The sequence below is a fragment of the Lycorma delicatula genome, chromosome 13 (assembly GCF_047948215.1).
Source record: "Lycorma delicatula isolate Av1 chromosome 13, ASM4794821v1, whole genome shotgun sequence".
Lineage (NCBI taxonomy): Eukaryota > Metazoa > Arthropoda > Insecta > Hemiptera > Fulgoridae > Lycorma > Lycorma delicatula.
In genome coordinates, this window is record NC_134467.1 from 12,286,430 (window position 1) to 12,300,186 (window position 13,757).

At 30.0% G+C, this 13,757-nt stretch overlaps 1 protein-coding gene and 1 long non-coding RNA gene across 3 annotated transcripts in view; one reads left to right on the forward strand and one right to left on the reverse strand.

Annotated features, from left to right (window-relative positions):
• Positions 1 to 5,927, reverse strand: part of LOC142333684 (uncharacterized) — a 67,159-nt gene extending 61,232 nt beyond the window's left edge. Inside the window, exon 1 of the long non-coding RNA XR_012758657.1 lies at positions 5,757 to 5,927. This is a non-coding gene — a long non-coding RNA (uncharacterized LOC142333684). The remainder of the gene's footprint in view (positions 1 to 5,756) is intronic.
• The window catches only part of LOC142333682 (uncharacterized), a 61,523-nt gene that overhangs the window by 339 nt on the left and 47,427 nt on the right, over positions 1 to 13,757 (forward strand). Inside the window, exon 1 of one of the 2 annotated variants that reach the window (XM_075381100.1) lies at positions 621 to 846. The exons of the other annotated variant lie outside the window; for it this stretch is intronic. The gene's annotated coding sequence lies outside the window, so the exon portion shown is untranslated. Of the gene's footprint in view, positions 1 to 620; positions 847 to 13,757 lie in introns of those variants that run through there. 2 annotated transcript variants of the gene reach the window in all.

Genomic DNA, 13,757 nt, shown 5'->3' on the forward strand with positions numbered 1-13,757 from the left:
TAAGGAACAAATATGGCTGATGCAATACATTCGTAGTTTTGGTCTGCTTGGACAGTGATATTTTTATAGATATATATTTTTTTTAATTTTATTATTTTTCCTGGATTGTAATATGACTTGAGTTTTAAATTATTATTTTTTCGATTATTTAATTGTAATTAATGTAGTGAGATGGACCAAACGTAAATTTATTTTCTAGCCTAACACTATAAATTTAGTGCGAAGTGTGTATTGAGTAAAAGTTTTATTTATTTTATTCGGTTAATTATAAACTTCGTGTACATTAAGTGTTTGGTGTTTCTGCCGGTGTATTGAGAATTTTTCGTTTCGCTTTCGCGTTCTTTTCGTCTCAGTATTATTAGTTGTCAAGTTCGTGTATTCATTATTTATTTTGTTAAGCCCTGTTAGAAATTTATAAATCATTACTTAAAGCATAATACATTTATAAACCAATAACTTGTAAAGAATTTATAATTTTTTTACATTTTTATCTTTTGCAACTTTAATGCCATTTACATGATTTTATGGTGAAATGATTTTACCTTACCAGAGTAAAAAAAAATATTATATTTTAATTAAATTCATTCATATTTTGTTGTAAGAATAATTCATGTAATATAGTGGTGTATGCCTACTTGCTGACATTGTGCTACAGTACCTGTACGTAATGTTTTGTAGCAGTATGAATTTATTTCTGTTATTTTTAATCCTTGAAAATTCCATTGAAAATTATTTTAATAGTACATGCTAGTTTCTTCTACAAATTTTACATATTCCTGAATTTGTGTTGACCATTGTGCCCTTCAACTTTAACATGTTAATTTTTACATATATGATAATGAAGAGGTAGGTTGTTTAGAAGTATACAGACAATTATTTATATCTACGTAGAATATAAAATTTAATTTTTTCATGCTGTGTATATGTGTGCTTACTCGATCATTGTCAAAAATATAGTATAGATATAAATTTTAAGATATCTTAAAATCTTTTTTTCTCTCTTTTTTAAATATAAGTTTATGTATATTTTATTGTATTTAAATTATATATTTATTTATGTTTTCTATTTTACTTTATGCTGTAAACTCAAAATTAGTTATTAGTCAGATAGGAGTACACCTCGGACATTTTTGTTGCCACTATTTTTTTTTTAATAAAAAGGATTCTATTAGTTGAACATGAGTTACGGTTCACTTACAGACTTAAAAATTATTTGCTTGACTTTTTTGTGGTGTGGTTGGTATAAATTTAATTGTTACTATTTATCTTCTTGATTTAAGTTAACGTTACATTAGATTTTCTATTTTGTATGTATATATCAGGTGAACTTCTAATGTCATTACAATTAGAATCACTTTTACAGTTTGTCTGATGCCACGCCTTTTATGAATGTAATAACTTATAAAATTGTAAGCATTTTCCATAATAATTAACCGTTTGTCCAAACTAGAAAGTGCTGACTTTTGGAGTTCTCTACGAGTTGAAGAAAGATAGTTTCATAAAACGATTGTAATTATTGCTTTTTCTTAATGTATATGATTGTTTTGACTACTGATGGTATTAAATTGCATAACTAAAATTATTTAAATTCAAGAAATTTTTGTTGTAAAATATGGTAATTCTGAGCAATTGATCAACTTCAGTTTTTTTCATGTTAACATAGAAGATGTTTAGGATCTAAATGTCTGAAAGCATGTTTGGATAGCGGGTGACCCGTAAGTTCACACCATGTTAGTACTCTAGTCGATTAGTAATCAGTTTTTGGAGTTATTGAGATTTGTTCAGTTTACTGATTTGTTCTGTGTTGGGAGATTAGGGTTAAGGTTAGGAATAAACCGTAAACTAACCTTAATGGTCATTAGAGTCGAATCGAACTGTGATTCTGGTGTTGAAGATGACCGATTGTGTTTTTTGTAAGGTGACATCCATCATTCAAATGACTTATAGCATAGAAAATGTATTATAGTCTCTTTATAGTGACCATATTTCCATTTAAAAATAAATTCAGCCAAGCGTTATATGAATCCATTTAAGTATTGTCATACCTTGGTAATTTATCTCCAACCTCTCTTCAAAAAAGTGTAACCTTAACTCAACCTCATGACAGAATGGATTAGCATCTGAGCATGTATCGATGATTCACAGAACCGGTTGCTGATCGGTTAGACTACTGTGATAACACGCTGCTGACTTTAAAATTGCACAAGTCACCTGCTGACCAAACCTGCTTTCCAACATTTAGATTTTTTTCTCCTGATACTAAGCATATTTCCTATGATATATTAAAGTATGAAAAGAATTAAATTGATCTAGTAATTGCGCAAAATTACTTAAAATAAACTTTCCATTCTAAATTCTAATGCACGTTGAATCATTAAAACTATAAATTTTCATTTTATAATAGTAGATGATTTTTAAAACAAAAGTATGTTTATAAAGTTTCTGCATTCAAAATAGAATAAATCAGAATATGTGTGTGTTTCTTGAAAATAAAAATAAATATCGCGTTATAAGATAGATTAAAAATTTGTAAATAATAAATTACAGACTTTGCGTATAAAAATTCATAATTTCTCACTAGAAAATTTCTGTTTATCGAATCAGCATTTCATGATTATTTTATCTGCATTTAAGATAAAACAGATCTTCTGATTGTAAATGCTTTAGGATCTGTTTAGTGTGAGCAAAAAAGACCATTTATATCTTGGGAAAAATTTCTATTTCATTGAATATACTACTGTAATTTTACTAATATTATAACAAAGTAGCCGAATATATCCAAATCATATGCTGTGTCTGAATATTTTGAAGTTATTCGGTTTGTTAAATTTATGTTTTCTATTTGTTGTAATTTAAACAGAATTAAATAAATTTTAATTATATGTTCATTTGGTTTTGTTGTTCAGTCAGAAACGATCTTCCCTGTTGTTCACAACCCTTCTCCCCCCAAAAAAGGCAATACATATATGCATTAGTTTATGATTACAGCTAAGACATATTTTCAGTTCTGTTAATTGACCACCACTGTTTTATAACTTACAACAAATATTAGTCTGCCATTAATTAGTATGCAACTGCACATTTACTCGCCACACACCTTTCTACACCTCCATCTCTCATGGTCGTCACTTACATCCGACACCGTATATTTGTAGTGATTTTTCTTTAGGTCAAATGTTAACATTTTGCATAAAAACAATACAACTATTTTTCGTTTTTATTAGCTCACGATTACTCCACGACTTATTATTTAAAACGATTAACTCCACTCTCTGATCGAACTAGTACAGTATTATTCATTTACAACAATGCACTTTGAAATAGAAAGGACCAGCCAGAACACGCTTAACTATTAAATTCTGCCGGTGTATGTGTATTATAAAAAATAGTAGGGAACAGCTAACAGAACCTGTCCCTTATTTTTTACGGTTTGTAATATATATTATTTAAAAAACAGTACATGTTACACCTTTTTGGGTCGAATGAATCGAGTCTTTTGACGGGATATTACACTTAATAACAAGTAAATATTAACTCCGTTAAATGACGTGATCCGCATTTCTCCGTAGTTACGACGTTCCGTCAAATGACGGGAACAGCACTCTAAGTGTTAAACTACAATGATTTGTGATTTTTAGACATGATGGTGAGGAATAATTGCATTATTTAATAAATAGGGGGTCTTAATTATAAAATGGCCGCCACATATTTGTTTCTAGAAGTAACAGTTATTACCGATAATTAATATCAATCAACTAATTAAAATACTATTACTAATAATAATAATAGTATCAGTGTTAATTAAGTATTTAAACATTTCACATATATAAACATACAAATATTTAACTTGATCGGTAAGTAAAGTATTTAATTATTATGTTTAATTAAATTCCCTGTTATAAAAACATATTCAAACGTTACATTAAATTTTACAAAATAGCCAATTTGGTAACTACCCCTAATAATTACCTCTTAAGTAAGGGATGAATAAAATACCGAATTTACCGTCAACAGTTATTAATAAAAAGAAGGATTAACACAGTTTAATTTCATTTCATTAGATTATAATATAAAATTATTTATCTACGAAAACAAATATCTTTTTAGAAGCACCTTAAATAAATAATTATATAATACAATTTAATGGAAAGTTGTGTTTACATATCGGTCTTACGTAAAAGTTATAAAAATTCCTCAAATAAATTTTTTTTAAATATTAAGCATAGAGAATTTAGATTGTCAAAATGTCTCTGCTACAAAACGGTCTAATTTTTACTTCCTTGTACGAAGTAAAGGAAGTATTGTAATCGCGAAAAGTGTCTGTTTTCAGATTTCCATTTTGACATATCCATTTTCATCATCCCCGATTTCATTTTGACTAGTTTCGGCGTGACTTCTGTACGTCTCGTATAACTCAAAAACGATTAGCCGTAGGATGTTGAAATTTTTGGGTTTAGAACAGTTGTAACATCTAATTGCGGACCTCTCGTTTTGATTGCAATCAAGCGGACCAAAAATGTACAAAACAGCCCGAAATCCAATTTTTATTTGGATTTTTGAGGTTTCTTAATTGCAGTAATAAGTCCTCATCGAGAGCTTGTCAACGATATATCATAAGCGGTATTTATTTTCATCGGTTTCATAGTTATAGCTCAATAAAATTTTAATTAATGAAATATTTGGATCTTACAAAGGGAAGGCACATCGGTTCAAATCTGATTTCATATACATATTTTTTTATTTATTTAAATATATTGATTTATTAATAATTATTAATCTCAGATTGTAATAATAGTTTTAAAATAAATAATGATTCAATAATAACAAAAAACTATATATATATATGAAAAAAATCGGAAGTTATTAATGAAGTAAGATTTTATGTAATTTTCATTTAAAAAAAAATATGTATATGTAATATAATAGGCGTACAAAGAAGTCATGTGGTGTCCACATTAGATATTTCCTGTATGACACAAGTACATCAGGGAGGCTTCATGGAGAAAATCTGAAGTTTTTAATAGAAAGAGTACCATAACTTAGAGAAATACAAAAAACTATTTTAAAGTTAAAAAAAAATTTAATTAAATCTTTGAACGGGTGGGGGGTGGATTTTTTCTTTACCTTCTGTTCACTAAGGATCACGTTTCCAAAATTTTGATCTCTTTTGCTTTCCAAAATGTCACATTTCTTCGGTCCATCTATTCAGGTTTATACCTTCTTTTTCTTTTTCACTAGAAACGTAGATTTTCAAATCAATTTTCTAAATTTATCTCTGTCTTTATACAGATCATTATAATGTTTATTATTTTTAAATCTGTTTATTTTTCTTTAAACCGGGCTCTGTTTATGTAGAGAAATAGGGTTTAGTCAAGCACCGATTCCGGTGGCGTCTCGTACTTGAAATTACTGGGGGTGCTGCTCCAGAAAAACCTTTTCTGGACCTTTTCAAGGCCGTGGTCAAATTTTTATGGAAATTAAAAGAACCGACAAAAATGAATCGAATAGAATAGCTGGAAGCAGGATATTAATCTAATTCTACACTTTATCGGTTTTTTAAGCACAGCACATTCTGCTTTAAAAATCGTATTCGGTTTAACCGAATTATTAATAAAATGTCAATACGGATAATATTTTTTAGTATTATTAGATAATAACTTAATAAAATGTCGGTTTAAAAACACTGCAGTCTAACGGTACTTAATTTAAATTTCTATTACATAGAAACAAATACGTAATTATTTTTTACTAATTACCTTCTCTTTTGCCCTTCCAGCGTATTTTTGGACGGTTGTGGCGATCAAAGAGTTCTTGCTTTACACAATCTTCTGATCGCTACTGAAAAACAACTAAACCGCTTTCGTATTCCTTCTACCGACTAAACTAGAAAAGGGAACGAACGTGGAACGTTGCACACACACGCGGAGTAAAAACAAAACTACCTTCTACCGACACGCAAGGGTCAGAACTGCGGGAGCGACAGTGCTTTCTCTCCCTCAAAGCATCGTTCAGCGTTCTTTACGCGCATGCGTAGAATAGCCAAACAGTACGCCGCTGTAACTGTGAAGCTCACAGTTTCATATAAAGATTTTTGTATGTTTTCATACACGCGCAGTTTGTTTACTTGAATTCTATAAGCTAACCGAATAAGATATACATGAAAAATTGATGATTTTTGACATCGAAGTAACTTAACTAGGAAGATTTCCTTCAATTTTAACGCTATTCAATGTAATTGTGTCAAGAATGCTTAACTTTTGAAAAGATTTAAATAAAACCTCTTTCTGCAATTCTAAATTATTTTATCAGAGCACAGGTATTTAACTTTTCGCTGAAAAATAATAAAATAACAAACTGTAGTAAATCGTAAAGATACCGTAATAGATTTAGACAGATCTTAGAACTAATAATATGATTCGACACCCCCCTCAATTTATTTTGTATATAATCGCATAATTGAGGGTATAAATTAAAATAAAGGACTGTATAAATTTTATAATTGAATTTATTCATACGTATAAGAAATTTTACACCGCAATAGATTCATTAAATAAAAAGTCGAACTTTAAATTCACTTCTTTGATTTTTCTCCTGTTCTTTCTATTTTTATTAAAACATTCCTTTCTTGATTGTAATTAGCTTAAATTGTATGACACCCTACCATGTAATGCATAGAAAATTGAAATACAGCATCTATTTTAATGACAATTGAACACCTACCGCAAAAAAGTTGACAACACAGTTGTAGGATTTTCCTGTCACGCGGATTTTCTCTGATGCACGGCTTACGCACACAACTTAATTTGAAATATTTATCATTTTATTTAAATATAATATTTTTTGTTTATTTAATTCGATGATTCTAACTAGAGTGCGCGCGCATACAGTGTATTATTCGCGCGTGTTAGGCGGTACTAGCGGTTACTTTAGATAATTTTTATACTTTAAACATAATTCATTGTTGAAAAATATACTATCACTGTTGAAAAATATACTAACGTATATTTTTCAACAGTAAAGGATTTAAATTTTTTGCCGTTATTTAAAATATTTCCTTGATATTTTACTACAAAGTATGTGATTATTTTTTCCTAATGTGTCAGAAAATAAAATCTATTTATGGATTATATATATATTTTTTTTAATAATTTTTATCTTCAAATTATATTTTATAAACATTACGTTTAATTTAAATATATTAGAATTAAGATTCATTATTAATTATTTTATCCGATCCTTTTATTTTTAATTTTAAAATCGATTGACGAATTAGTTAAATGTATTTTATTTGAAAAATATATTCACGTCGGTATAAATTGAATGTAAAATATTCCAATGGAATATAAAAATTCATATTTCAATGATATGCACAGGTTAGTTCATTTTTTACCAGCGACTGAAATATCAAACATACAGCTCTCTACAATTTTAATATATTTATAATTAGAACATACGTACAGAGTGTTGCAGGACGTATTCGCCGAACTCCAGAAACTGATTCAGGACACCAAAAGATGCAAAAACGTTCAAACCGACTTAAGTCCTGCTTTGCTTTGTTTTCCTTCTGGACGCAATTTTGTGGTTTTCAACAAAAAAAATCACTTCTCAGGAACGGGTTAACCTACAATAATTAAATTTGGAAAATTTAATTTTTTATTCTACATAATAAAAAATTTTGAAAACATCAACTTCAAAGATTTCAAAATGGAGCCATCTTAATTTTTAATTCTTCCATATCTTTGTAATTAATTGTTTGATAAAATTTTTACTTATTACAAAATTTATTAAGCATTTTATGCTGAACAAAATGGCACTTCACTTGTCATGGAAAAGATACCACCGTATTACAATTTGTCGGTAAGAGAATTTATTGGCCAGCGGGTCGGAAGACGTCGTATAGCTGATCATGTGACGATACATAAAAGTACATTCGCGTGCGCCGTTTTATATTTTTTTTAATTTTAATTTAAAGCAGAAATTTAAAAAAATCGAATATTGTAATTAACAATAAAAATGTAATGTCGCCGCGACCGTTTCACAGAAAGCGTACTTCCTTGCTACATAATACACCAAAGGTTTTGGGTTCGATTCCAGAAGATATCTGAAGAATTTTCCACAACTAGACTGTAACTTCTTCAATAGCTAATCATCAAAGAAAAATAACTGAACTACAAATTATTATAGATTATAAAAACGATTAACGAGTGATACATAAGGATGTAATGTGTGCGCGCTCACACACACACAGTGAGAGAGAGATTTATTTTTTATTAATACGATCAAAAAGTAATGTGTGAAGTTTATTCTATATCCACCACCGACAATTGTTTAGCCAGGTTTCATACATTAAAAAAAAATTAACAGGTCTTGAATTCAATTCTTGTCTTACAACGATCTTTTCAATAATTACAATCGAAATAATGGCCACAAAGGATTTAAAAAAATAAATGCATCGGTGATGAAAACGTTTGCAATGTTAATTTTATATTTTTGGTTCGTTATAATTTTATAAAATACTGTAGTAATATATGGGATGCATTTAAGTTGTAACTGTGTAACCTTGAACGGTTGTATGTAGTCGAAGTGACGAAGGGGGGACCTCCCTTCCTCATACAACGTACTAGGTTGCTAGGAAACCGATCGGTTTCCTAGCAACCAGAGTTGCCAGACTTACAAATACACCAACCAGAGTTGCCAGACTTACAAATATACATTACCAGATAGACAGCGGTCAAAGACTTTGTTATTATTTCTTCCGCGCTACTAAAACAAATATTCAATTAACGCGTCAAAATGCATCTATTAACAAACTTGAATCGACAGCATATCAACGTTCAATTATTTTTTTTTTTTTTTTTTAGCATGTTAAAAATACAAAGACTGACTGGGATTCGACACCTTTATTTTAAAACGGATTATTTTTATAAACACAAGGGTCAACATTGTATTAATCTTTCATATTATACGTATTTTAAAGTTTATGTAATTTAACATTACATATTGTGTAGGGGGCTGATGATGATCGTAAAATAATAATAATAATGAAAATTATTTTATATTGAAACGGTTTTTTATACTTTTTTGCATTTGAGAAACACAAAACATTTGCTTAGATTTAATACATAATTTACTACGCAAATAAGAATCATAATGTTAGTATATCATTTTTTTCATAATTCACATATACTTCACACTCACACATTTACACTCCAATAAAAGTTATGAATTATTATAAAGCTAATCGTCGATTTTTCTTTCTCGCCATAATATCTAAAATTTCATCAGGATTAACAGTAATATCTCTACGTGTAATCTATTATATCTCTAAAAGAAGCACAAAGACCGACATCATATTCATATCAATAATATTGCAATTCCTTTTGTATGCGTTTGTAATACAAACATCTCTTGTTTTGTGTTTGTTTTTTCTGTATCTGAATATGACTGGAAATGTCATTACTAGAAAAGAGAAAGCGAACGAATCGTTGGTAAAGTTGAATTTCATTTTATTTATTATATATAAACTATTTTATCATCGTGTTTTCTATTTGCTTAAGATTTGAAATTTTTTTTCAAAATTCAATTTGATTATAAACACGAATTTTCCTCAGTAACGATGGATTTATAATTAAAAACTTGCGCTTTACAAGTTCAAGAACGTTCACGATCGTAATTCTTCAACTTGCAGAAATCTGATGATTGCAATTTACATGTCCTCGGAACAGGTTTTGCACACGTGCTCGAGATAGAAGGGGTGTTACATCTTGTACAATAGTTAGTTGTCATTCGTTTCTTTTGGTAACGGCACATTTCACAGAAGGTTCTCTATTTTTCTTGTCTTCCGGTCGGTGTCTGTGCTTCATTGTTTCCTAGGATCCCTCCAATAATTGTTTTCGATGACCGAGGTAAAGTAACAACTTGCAGAAGAGTTTCCGGCCAGGGTATAACTAGATCTTTCATGAAATTTGTCCTTGTCATTTATTTTTGCGGTATTAAAATTTACAATGCGTGAAAAATCCCAGATTTTTTTTTGGGATTTGAACCCAAAACCTTCCCGATGAGTTAAAAAGAGCAATACTTATGCATCGTTTATTTTATAATTGAACATTTTTAATCATTTTAATTTTTCGATATCAAATAATTTTTTTATAAAGTAGGAAAATATACGGCTCTATAGTTTTAATTATTTTGATTTTGTACGTGAAACGATTTAAATAATTTGATTAAGCTATCTCTCTACAAGAGTGTTTGATTGTTTTAGCACTTTCCGACAAGACACGGCGCAGTACAGACATCGACAAGAATATTTTCACGTTACAAGTTTTAACTTAGTTGTTGTCTACCAGTTTCAGTGATTTTTTTTGTTTTACTACCCGACATTATTTTTTATTATAGTTTATTTCTATTATCGTCATTAAACTTATGCCACAAGCAGGGCTTACTATAAGTTCGATTAATGTTACTACATCGTATTTAAAATTAGCCATATTTTAGAGAAAAATTGGAGACGCAACCGGTACAAAACAACGAACTGAGACGACACCGTACCGACGCCTACATGTCGGTCATTGTGAAAGGTATTCCTGAGTTTAAGTTAATTCTTACGACCGCCGACAAAGTGTCGGTAAGTGTGAAAACAGCCATTGCCTGTAAAAAGATTCTTTAATTTTATACTACAAATTCATTACAAAATTTGTTGATAAGCAATGGCTCCCAAATTTTGCCGAATTGCGGCGCCCTTTTTCAGTTAAAACTTTTCCACGGCGCCATACCCTAAGTAAAATAATGACTACTCGTGAGTAAGAGATAAAAATAAATTAAACTCGTGTATCTTCATTACTTAACATTTTCTTTTTTCTTTATTAACGTTAAATTAATAATTATAAATGTCTTGGTTCAATTAATTATGAAGCTTTTACAATATTTCGAAGGGCGCCGCGGCGTCAGGTTTGGGAATCACTGGTCGATAAGGTTTCTAACAAAAAGGTTTCGGTTACCGTCAATACGAAATTGGAAAATTATCCTCGATTAATTTTTCCTCATCGAGAAACAATTATTTCCATTTAAAAAGTTTTACTAGCGGTTTTAGCATTAGTTGCCGTTACATTCAACGCGTATAAAAGAAATTTCTTCTACTAAAATAACAGTTTGTTCAAAATATTGTCATATGCTTTATTGTTTCAACCGTGTTTACATTTACGTCTGCTATTTTGTCCCAATTTGGTTGAAAACAGCTCGGTCAGTTATGTATTATTTTTAAAATACTTTTTTAAAAAAACATTTCTATAAATAGGCCAAAAATGTCAAATCTTGGCTTCGTAATAGTTATATCTATATGTAGCGATATCATTTCTGTTTCTAATTTTATCTTTTTTTATTTAGTCTGAAACAAATAAATTAGACGTTGAAATGGATTTTATTAGAATTCCTTTTTTTTCAGTAAAAGAAGACTGATCGGTGAATCATAAACGTAAGACCGCATGATATAAGGTCGGTTATAGTTTATTTTAAATGCGTTAAAGTAGCTTGTTCCCCTCCTTTCTTATATTTTAAATGGAAGAGTACTCGGATGAAATATCAAAACATTAATATAGTATTGAGGTATATTATTTGAACAGCAGGTATTTTCTTAGCGGTTTCCACATCGTTGAGGTAACGAAATAATAATTTAAAAAAAAATCATGAGTATGCTCAGAGCAGAGAATGAAATAGCATTCGATCGCGTTGCAAATAAGTTTTTAATTTATATATCGCATCGACTATGTTTATATAATAATATTAACAAACAAACGAAACAAAATACACACCTGGGCTGTTTCTAAATTGGCCTCTAACTGTTGAAAATGTTTTGCAGATTATTTCGACTAAGCGGTACGGTCAGCAATGTCTCTAATCCTGTTGCACGACTGTCTGCCATCATCCGTTCTGTAGGGTGCCGGCAAAGCATCGTGTAAAGGCTGAAACTTGTCGTGCGCTCCCGTCAACCGTTACGAATATTGTACGATTAGTATTTTCTCCGGCAGAAGGAAGAACAGAGATCTGTCAGTGACTTTTTTTGGTCGATTTCATAAGAAAGCTAACTATTGTAATGATACCGTGGTTCGACTTTCGGAAAATTTCGACATATCTTCGCGTTTCACATCCTCCAGACTCCAAAACAACCCGGTTAAAAATGTTGCGCGCGCGCACACGCACACACACTTCACTTTCTTGTTGACACGATAATTTCCGTAATTTTGCGCCAATCGCTTTCAAATTTATACGTAAAATATAACCACCCAAACTCTCGGTCGAGTTTGTTAACGGGCAAAATCGGACCGTGGGACTGGAATCGGGGGCGCTTTTTTGAAAAAATACTATACCTTTCTTATTAAGTAAAATATCGAATTCGTTTAAAGTTTCTACTATTCTTCGGGTAAGGACCTAGAACACCTAAGTAAAGTCTTTTGATATCACCGACCGTTGGCCCAGGGGGTGGAAAAAATGGGGTTTCGAAGACAAAAAAAATCGTACCTCCCTTAATAGGCACAGTGTCGAATAGGTTTAAAGCGGTAATTAGTTGTATAAACGTACCTAAAACTTTTGTCCTAAACAATTTTTGATATGACCTACCCTTACGGCAAGGGATGATCAAAATATTGCTGGAACTGTAACAAGATGGAGCTTGCCGTACGCTAAACATGTGAAACTTTTTTCACATGTACCTACTTAGCACCGGTGAAATCTACTACCGCCTTCCGGAGTCTCGAAAGGAATTTTTTGTCATGAAATGTAGACGTTAGCGTGCACTGAATTGTCACGATAAGTTTGGTATTTACTGAACAATAAATACAAATAAATAACATTTATGTAAAAAATTTAAATATAAGGAAATAAACTCGTAAAATAAGAGCGTTACATTACGAAATTGACAAAAAAAATTCAAAAAATTACAATTAAATAATGAATAAACGTTATAATTAATTATTTTTTGGCATTTAGGGGTAACGTGATAGATGCTTTCAGCTGTCAAAGAATTTATTTAACTTTTTTTTTTTTTTGAAAAAAATGGAAAAATAAAATGCAATCCATATTTTTATTTTTTTCATTATCCTTTATTAAAACTGACTTATTAATCTATAATCTATATAAATCTATTAATTTAGAATTTTCTTTAAATATATCTAACAGACAATAGATATACAATAATATATAATAAACAATATTTAAGCATTCCATGTAATAAGCAAAAGATAGAAAAAAATGTTACGAAACTCTTACCGGTCCGATTTCATTTATATGTAATACATATCACATTTACAAAAATAATACAATTCTTATGATTATTCGTTGTTTAATAAATGAAATCGGGCCGGTAAGTTTCGTAACAATTTTTTTGCTTATTATATAGAACGCTTAAATATTGTTCATTATCTATTATTGTACATCTATTGTCTATTACAATTATTTAAAGAAAATTCTAAATTAATTTTATGTCTTCAGTCATTTGACTGGTTTGATGCAGCTTTCCAGGATTACCTATCTAACGCCAGTCGTTTCATTTCGGTATACCCCCTACATTCTACATCCCTAACAATTTGTTTTACATATTCCAAACGTGGCCTGCCTACACAATTTTTTCCTTCTACCTGTCCTTCCAATATTAAAGCGATTATTCCAGGTTGCCTTAATATGTGGCCTATAAGTCTGTCTCTTCTTTTAACTATATTTTTCCAAATGCTTCTTTCTTCATCTATTTGCGGCAACACCTCTTCATT